Raw genomic sequence first — 8,815 nt, forward strand, 5'->3', positions numbered from 1 at the left:
ATCAATAGTACTCTTATTATTATTATTGTTATGATTATTATTATTATTATTATTATTATTATTATTATTATTATTATTATTACCATTATTATTATTATTGTTTATTATTATTATTATTATTATTATTATTATTATTATTATTATTATTATTATTATTATTATTATTATTATTATTATTTCAAATAACAAGCTTGTTGATTTGCCCATTGTTGGTCCGTTGTTCCAGACAGTAGTGCCACCCTCTACCTCCTCTCCGCCCGTGTTTCGTTGAGGGTGGAAGAGGCAGTTGGGTCGGTCAGGTCGGTTGGACACAGCGTCTCCACAACTTGTAAAAACTTCTAGTTGAAGTGGCACGGGATACTGACTGTGTTTTTTATTATTCAAGCGATATATTAAGAAGATTTCCATACTCAATAGGCTGCAAGTGAAGTGATTCTGGATTTAAGAGTGTTTTTACGGTTTTAGTGACAGATCAAAAGATCTATACACTGTGAAAAGAATAAGCAGCATTGAAATCCCGCTGCCATGGAAAAACTGGCTCACTGAGAGTGGTGTGATGGCTAGAATCAGCCTCCACTACCAAACAATGATATAACTCAATATTTCACGGTAATAACTCGTTCTTATATGCCTTAACTTGATCGCAATAACCTCCAGGACGATGCTTCAGTGAATTACCGCCTGCAGATACTTAATAGCCGCTGAATGGTAAGTAAACCAAGAAATGTGGAATGGTGGTGGACATGTCTCAGCCATGGTGGGCTTTATTTGTTACTTATTATAAGCCATACTTGTCACAACGTGGATGCGCATGGCTGTAGTCTTTCATGTCAGCTTGATATACATCATCATTGCCAGCTTTGTGTGTCAGGAAGGCCCAGTGAGGTGATAAGGCACCTGACTGTGGTGGGCGGGCGGGCGGGTGGGCGGGTGGCGGCTATCTTGATGACGTCATAGGCAGGTCCCAGCTTGCTCTGGCCTGCCTGCCCGCCAATTCCAGTATTATTCATATTTTTCTCATCTCACTTATTTCGTCTCACAAATAACTGTTCATGCTTTCTACGTGTATTTAGGAGTATTTTGATTGTGTTGCGTGTTTGTGGTGCGTGAGATACGGTAATTAGCGGGTGTTTAGGACTCGGATAAAAGCACAGTTTCCTTTACAAATTTTCAAATTACGTATCTTTGATTTTTTATTTCAAGCTCCAATGAAATATTTGCGTGTTTGAAAAATTGTTTATAATGGTAAAAGTGTGTTTTACTCTTGATAAGCTAAATGTGTGGACTTTGAGAGTGACTTACAGTGCCGTTAAAGTATGTAAAAGTGGCCCTATGTGATATAATTATTTCTTTCATTTCAACGTGTTGCTAAGTTTTAATATGTTGTGGAAGTAGTTAATGTTTTTGAAAAGTGTAATAGATTATGTGGAATAAAATTGGTGGGCTTTGGAATTCTATTTGAGCATGTCGATAATATAACACTTTTATTTACGGTATTTTTGAAATATTTTTATTATTGCTTTGTCCGGCAACATTTTCATATTTTAGGAATTAGTTTTGATTGGTGACAAGTCGAAATTTATGTAGCATTCGTGTCCAACTGCCTTTTTGAGAATCGTCATTATCAAAATGGTTTGCATAACGTATATATGTGACGTCATCACCTGGATGCGCCCAGCAGACCCACAGACCTAGCTCCTCCTCCTCCCTCCCACCCACCAATACTGTGTGTGTGTGTGTGTGTGTGTGTGTGTGTGTGTGTGTGCAGAAAGAGAGAGAGAGAGTTGTTTTGTCTTTTGTTGTTCATATGGATACGCAATGTGTGTGTGTGTGTGTGTGTGTGTGCTTTGTAATACAGTACCTGTCTGTGCATGCCATGGTTTGCCCCTGCCTCATCTCGCGTCACCTACCCTCTCCCTCACCTCGACACACAGGTACTTGGACAAGAGTATCACTTCAGGGACTCCACCCACCTGCAGTACTCTTTCCAGGATGAGCCGCAGTGTGTGGGTGACATTCTGGCGGTTGTCCGGCTGATGGTGTTCAGGCGTTGGACAGGCTGCCTCAGTATGCATGGGGCCCTTATAACAGGTGTCCTTCATTAGAGATTCCTCGCGTACGTGTCTCGTGTCCTTACCTCTTAGTCTGGTACCAATTTTCACAGAAGATTAATTTAATTCAGTCAGCATACAATGCTTCATTTTGAATCTCGCTCTTTGTTCCTAGGGAATGCATTCCAGTCAGCCAGCAGTGCTTTATATTCTTTCGCTTATGCCAAAGCTTAAAATGCCAAAATGTATCGCTGTATAAAGATGAAAAATAAGCACCTAAAGTGAAATAAATGTGTTTGTTGTTTATTGAATAAGACTTTAGAATCGGTATTTGTAAAATCTGGGGACATTGTGTCTAATCTAGGGATATCTTGGTGAGATACAATGAAAAATAGTTAACGCTCAAGCTTGTTCGTTTTCTATTGTAAGTTAACAGGTAGAGAGCATGGTAGCGAGATAATGGATGTTTTAGATAAGAGTGTTTAATATACATAATCTTGCTCAGAGAAAGTACTTGTGTGTGTGTGTGTGTGTGTGTGTGTGTGTGTGTGTGTGTGTGTGTGTGTGTGTTGCATATCGGCCTCTGTAGTAGCTCCCTATCTTGCTGTTACTATTAAACTTATCATTCATCAATTTTTCCAGTTATCCTTCAAGGTAAAAAATGATTATTCAATACTTTGCTTACTAGGTGTCTGAGTGTGATCGATACCGAATTACTTAATTGGTTTGCGAAAAGTATTCGGTTTGCCAGTCCAGACGTCGTTGATATATAGCAGATGCTGATTAGTTCTATAAGGCACATACACTTTTTTTTATTCTTATTTAAACTCTATAAATTAGTAAAAAACACAAAATACACTATGCCATGAACAAAACAGACTAAATACACCAAAATAGTCGCTAACATGTATAACATTCTAATAACTCACACAACCTTTTTATCTGCTTTCATTTCGACTAAAAAATTAAAAATAATAGAAAAACTCGGCAAAATAAGCTGGAAGAGAGAAATATCACAAAAAAGAGCAATAATATATAGCAGATGCTGATTGATTTTCCCAGATGGCGCCAGTGTTGTTGTTGTTGTTGTTGTTATTGTTGTGGCGCCGCCCTCTGCCCGCTGCTCATGGTGGTGAGTACAACCTAAACATACTTACTGGAGGCCTGGGTGGAGGACATGGGCGTGCAGGGGCGGGGCAGGATGGGCGTGGCAGTAATGGCGCCCTTGGACCATCACCTTGGGGACTGACACTTGCACCCCTCCCTCCCCCCACTCCTCCCCCTCTGTAGCATCTTATTTACTCATATTAGGCCTATTTGTGCATTAATAGGTCATGCTAGGTCAAAGGTCAAGCTGGCATATGTACTGTAATATCCGTGTGACCTCCCACCCTCCCTTCCCTACCCATGATCTCTACCTTACGTTGACCCCCTGCTGTGTTTACATTGTTTGCTGTGGGTGGGAGGGAGGGGGAGAGGGTTGTAATGTCAGGAGAAGGGGGGTGGGGTGTATTAAATTACAATGGAAGGTTCTAATATTGTAAGGAAACTATATGGGTGAAAATTACTTCTGGATGGTTTACAGGGAAGGGGGTGTGTCTGGGGGGCTGGCGTGGGGCTGAGGTGCGTGTCTGGGAGCTGGTCTGGGCGTGTTCAGGGCGTGTAAAGTCTTGGTGATGTTGTGGTGGTGATGTTCTTAGCTTGGTGTGAGAAATGTGTGTAAAATATGTTTGGATTTCATGCTGTCTGTCTGTCTGGTTGTCTGTCACTCTATCTGTTTTTTTTTTTTCTCTGTCTGTCTGTGGTTCTTTGTTTCTATCTGTCTGTATCTGTTTTTCTTTCTTTCTGTCTGTTTGTCTTTCCGTCTGTCTGTCTCTGCCAGTCTGTTTCTCGGGTTTTGTCTGTCTGTCTGTTTCAATCTGTCTGTCTGTCTCTAATTCTGTTTGTCTGTCTATTTTGGTCTCCGTGTCTATTTGTCTCTTGGTCTCTGTGTCTGTCTGTCTGTCTTGGTTTCTGTTTGTCTGTATGTCTTGGTCTCTGTGTCTATCTGTCTCTTGGTTTCTATCTGTCCGTCTGTCTTGGCTAACTTTCTGTCTGTCTGTCTGTCTGTCCTGGTTTCCCTGTCACTCTAGTCCAGCAGTGACCATAAGAACACAAGTGGTGAGTGGAGAGGTGGAGGAAGGTACAGAGTGAGGTGGTTTCCTGAGCGTCACCATCAGATAAGGTGTGCTGGTGATTGGTAACTGGTGACTCGCTTCCAGCTCCTCCGTGGGTCCATTTCTTTAGTTTTTTTTTTTTTTTTCACCATTCTCTTAATTCTGGATGATGATTTTTTTCTTTTTTATTGTTTTTACTGTGTTTTGAGTGAATCAGCATGTTGTTTAAGTCGCAAATTGTTGCTTTATAATTTTCACCATTTTCTCAAGCACTGTAACCCATTGTTCCCTCAGAAAGTACTGTTTTGTGATGACGACAACAAAAGCTCACTACAAAACAAGGTTCCACAGCAGTAACCGTACAGTGTGGATTGTTACCTCTGTGGATAGTACTTGCTGCCACAGAAAGGACTTTTTTTGTGGTGATGATGACAAAAGCTTGCTACAAAACAGACCAAAACGTACCAGATATAGATACTCTGGTTGTCACAAGGTACCACAGCAGTAACAGCACAAAGTATGGACTGTTAACTCTGTGGATAGTACTTGCTGCCACCTCTAACTGCTGTGTACCACTGCCCAAGCCAACATAATCAAACTAATCTCATTTAACTAAACCTAACCTAACTTTCATTGCTTTTCCTCAACATTGTTCATTCCCTGCAGTGCTGTATGTTATCTCTCTCTCTCTCTCTCTCTCTCTCTCTCTCTCTCTCTCTCTCTCTCTCTCTCTCTCTCTCACACAAGTTAAGATGATTAAACAGAAAATAGATGCCAGTTCCCAAGCAAATCCAAGAGTTAGCCACAAAGAAACAGATAAATACTGTGAAACTTCCCTCTTAAATGAGTTTAGGTCATAGATAGATGGAAATATAGAAGCAAACGGAGTTCCAGAGTTTACTGGAGAAAAAAAAAGTAAAAAAAATGCTGGAAAAGTAACTATTCAATGCATTTCCTAGCATTTTGTGACACTTTTCTTGAGAGTTATGTGCAAATGTTAATTCTACATGTACAAATCAGGTGAAAGAAATAAAAAAACTGAATCATTTCACTCGTAACGGTAAAACATTAAGGCAAATTTATCTAATCCATGACTTGCCAATAGATTAACCCGGCACTTTCACCATCAACATTTAGTCTAATCTGCGTGTAAGTCTTCAAATGTAAATACTGGCCAATAATAAAAACAGACCAATAACCATCCCTGTAAACTATATGCACAAAACACCACACATAACATCCTAGTGTGTCTGTATAGCGCCATATTCAGAAACGCTTCCCTCTCTCACTGTGACCATTTTCAAAGACTATGGAGACATGTCACTAGAATTACAGAAACACCCTTAAAAACCCATGTCACTTCAACTAGAGCCCTTTGATAATGCATAAAACTTGTTAACATGTCACTAGAATTACAGAAACATCATTAAAAACCTGTGTCACTTCAACTAGAGCCCTTTGAAAATAGTGAAGGTGCCAGTAGAATTACAGAAACATTATTAAAAACCTTGTCATTTCAACTAGAGCCCTTTGAAAATAGTGAAGGTGCGGCGTGCAAGTGTTTCAGAATAGGGTGAGGTGAGGTGAGGTGGGGTAAGGTGAGGTAAGGTTAGGTCAGGTTACTTTTAAAATGTGTGTCACTTGAGAGGTTTTATGTAAGGGATGTGTGAAGTGAATGTGTTTGCTTTTAGATGAGTTAAGTTAGGTTAGGTTAGGTTGAAGTTATGTCATTTGGGTGTTTTCCGTAAGGGATTTGTTTGTCTTTAGATAGGTTAGGTCAAGGTAAGTGTCATTTGAGTGTTTTTTTTGTAATGGATGTGTAAAGAGACACAACATTGTGGTGTGTCTATATATGAACCAAGGTGAGGCAAGCTTAAAGAGGACACCACACACCAAATGTCAAGCATGTTTTGCTGTAGGAATAAAAAATACAGGACAGTACAGGTCATGTTTTGGCCTACTGTAGGAAGACAGCAACAGTACCTCACTTGTTGTTTGAAAAGATGCACTGAGGAGAAGCATTACAGAACACAATAACCATGATTTGTAAAAGTAAAAAGCATTAAAATACAGGCAACAATAGCTTACCCACTTATTTAAAAAGATACACAACAGGAGAATTATTACAGAACACAAAAAACATGATTTGTAAAAGTAAAAAGCAATAGAATACAGGCTGTCTTTCACCCCACTGTAGTAAGAAAGATACAGCAGCAATACCTTATTCCACTTCACTGTAGTAAAAGATGCACAAGACAGACATTATAGAACAGTTGAAGTCATGTTTTGTAAAAGGAACGTAACACAACAAAATATAGATTGCTTTTCATCACTGTAAGAAGCACAACACAACAGCAACACCTTATTCCACTTCACTGTAATAAAAGATGTCAGTGGAATCATGCGTGCTTTGGGGTCCGAGTGTAGGTTGGGCTTCCTCACTCGGGGCAATGGTCTCCTAGCGGGTGGGCTTTAAGATAGGAGGTACCCCAAAAAGTATCCCTTTAGCCCAGAAATTCCTGTGAAAAGCCCACATGGTATTAAAAAAAAAAAGACAGGCATTATAGAACAGTTGAAGTCACGTTTTGTAAAAGGAAAAATAACAAGAGAATATAGAAAGTTTTTCATCATTGTAGGAAGCAAAAGACGATGACAACACCTTATTCCGCTTCACTGTAGGAAATGATACACAAAACAGGCAATATGGAACAATAGAAGTCCTATTTTATGAATGGGAAATAACACAGAAAAATAGAATGTTTTTCATCACTATAGGAAGCAAAATTCAACAACAGTGCCTCAGCCACTTCACTGTAGGAAAACATACTCGAGACAGGCATTATAGAACTGAGGTCATGTTTTTATAGAGGGAAAATAACAACAAAATACAGGAGGATGTTTTTCCACCCCTCTATAGAAAGGAAGTTACAGTGACAAACCTTTCTCACTTCACTGGAGGAAAAAGATACAAAATCCAGGCATTATAGAACATTAGAAGTGAAGGTTTATTAAAGGAAAAATAACAACAGAATACAGAAGGTTGTCTTTCATCCCTCTGCAGAAAGGAGGAGGAGGAGGAGGAGGAGGAGGCGGCTAGCTGAAAAAGTAACATCTTGTGGGTGGAGGAAAATGGAGAGAGGAAAGTGAGAGGAAGAGAAAGAGATAGGAGAAGCAGGAAGAGAGAATAGGAGAGTGGAGAAAGAGAGAAGGTTGTCTTTCACCCCTTTGTAGTTTATTCCACTTATCAATACTACGATGCAGGAAACTGTACTTTCTCACGTCATTTAGATAGATGTCTTTTATTAGTTTTTTTCCATGTCCTCGTAGATGATTACTTGTGGTCACCTTTATCAACTCTCTGTCCAATATGTCAATCTTGTTCACCAATTTATACATACTTATCATGTCTCCCCTTGTTCTTCTCTTCTAATGTGGTCAGCCCCAGTTCCCTCAGCCTTTCCTCATGGTCTAACTCCCTGAATCCTGGTGTGTGTGTGTGTGTGTGTGTGTGTGTGTGTGTGGATTGTTTGAAGTGTAAATAGTAGACTTGATTGATGAAGGAAGGTGATTTGCATTTTTATTTCTTTCTTTTTTTTTTTTATTTCTTTTTTCTTTTTTTTGGGGGGGTAAGATAAAAGCAATTTGCACTGTTTATTGCAAAATATTGAAGGTTTTAAGGTTTCTTTGGGGTGTTCTGATGGGTTTGAGGTGAAGGAACTGTGTGAGTATGTGTGTGTGTATGATTTGAGTTTGGATTAGACAGATTAGATAAAAGAGATTTGCACTAAGTTTATGGTGAGATATTGAAAGTTTTAAGGTTATTTGGGGTATTCTGGTAGGTTCTGGCAGGTTCTATAAGATTGTGTGGGTGGACGAACTGTGTGAGTATGTGTGTGGATGGTTTGAAATGCAGATATGAGACTTAATGATGAGGGAAGAGATTTGCACTAAGTTTATGGTAAGACATTGAAGATTTTAATATTTCTTTGGGGTGTTCTGATTGGTTCTGTAAGGTTATGTGGGTAGATGAACTGTGTGTGTGTGTGTGTGTGTGTGTGTGTGTGTGTGTGTGTGTGTGTGTGTGTATGTGTTTTTTATGTAAGAGGGGAAAAGTGGCCAAGGGAAACATGAAATGAAAAAAAAAAAAAAAAAAAAAAAGGCCCACTTAGTTGCCAGTCCCCTCACAAGCCCAAGAGAGTTAATCATGAGAAAGGGATAAATGTTTTGAAGCTTCCCTCGTAAATTAAGTCAAGTCATAGGAAGTTGTAAATACAGAAGCAGGCAGGGATTTCCAGAGTGTGCCAGAGAAAGGTATGAAAGATTGAGAGTACTGGTTAATTCTAGTAAATGTGGATATGTTTGAAGTGTTTGTAGTGTTTGAAGTGTGGATAGGAGACTTGAGATGATGAAGGAAAGAGATCAGCATTATTTTTTTGGGTAAGATGGAAGTGTAAACAAGGAGAAGCATAATAGAACGCCAGAAGTCACGTTTTGTAAGAGGAAAACAACACCACAGCACAGGAGAGAGTAAACACGACTTGACAAGCTGTGATGAAGGTAAACATTGCAGCTGTCTTCACTATCTCCAACACACAAACACACAGGGGA

The 8,815-nt window shown here is 39.4% G+C and overlaps 1 protein-coding gene across 1 annotated transcript in view; it reads left to right on the forward strand.

Annotated features, from left to right (window-relative positions):
• Positions 1-3,102: 3,102 nt before the first annotated feature.
• Positions 3,103-8,815, forward strand: part of LOC123512067 (phosphatidylinositol 4-kinase beta-like) — a 96,194-nt gene continuing 90,481 nt past the window's right edge. Inside the window, 1 exon segment of the mRNA XM_045268247.1 lies at positions 3,103-3,183. The gene's annotated coding sequence lies outside the window, so the exon portion shown is untranslated.

Source organism: Portunus trituberculatus, chromosome 32 (genome assembly GCF_017591435.1).
Source record: "Portunus trituberculatus isolate SZX2019 chromosome 32, ASM1759143v1, whole genome shotgun sequence".
In the NCBI taxonomy this organism is placed as follows: domain Eukaryota; kingdom Metazoa; phylum Arthropoda; class Malacostraca; order Decapoda; family Portunidae; genus Portunus; species Portunus trituberculatus.